Raw genomic sequence first — 401 nt, 5'->3', positions numbered from 1 at the left:
GGCGTCCGGCCAGAGAAGCTTATGCTAAGTGGTGGATCAGGATGCTATTCCATAACCTTGAGCCCTCTGATCTCCCCTCTCCTTCGGGGGTCAAGGCTCACTCCTCCAGAAGTTGGCCTTCGGGACGGCGGGCCCCGTACTTTAGCCATTCCTGTTTCCCTTTTCTCTCGCTTCAGTTGTGCTCTTCCACACTAGGCAGGGATTTGCAAGTCTGGCTGCGTGGGCATTCTCGTTCCCGTAGCGTTTCGACGCAGCTCGAGTTCCTGAAGGGGAATGTCTCCAGGTTACGCATGTAACCATGGTTCCCGAAGGGAACGAGACGCTGCGTCTCAGGCCATACTTCCGGCATCCCTGCAAGTGCTTGCTTCATTCCTAGAAGCTGACGCCGGTTCCACCTCACA

This window comes from Sinocyclocheilus anshuiensis, unplaced genomic scaffold (assembly GCF_001515605.1).
Source record: "Sinocyclocheilus anshuiensis isolate Anshui unplaced genomic scaffold, SAMN03320099.WGS_v1.1 scaffold1430, whole genome shotgun sequence".
In the NCBI taxonomy this organism is placed as follows: domain Eukaryota; kingdom Metazoa; phylum Chordata; class Actinopteri; order Cypriniformes; family Cyprinidae; genus Sinocyclocheilus; species Sinocyclocheilus anshuiensis.
Note: the sequence above shows the minus strand (reverse complement) of the source record.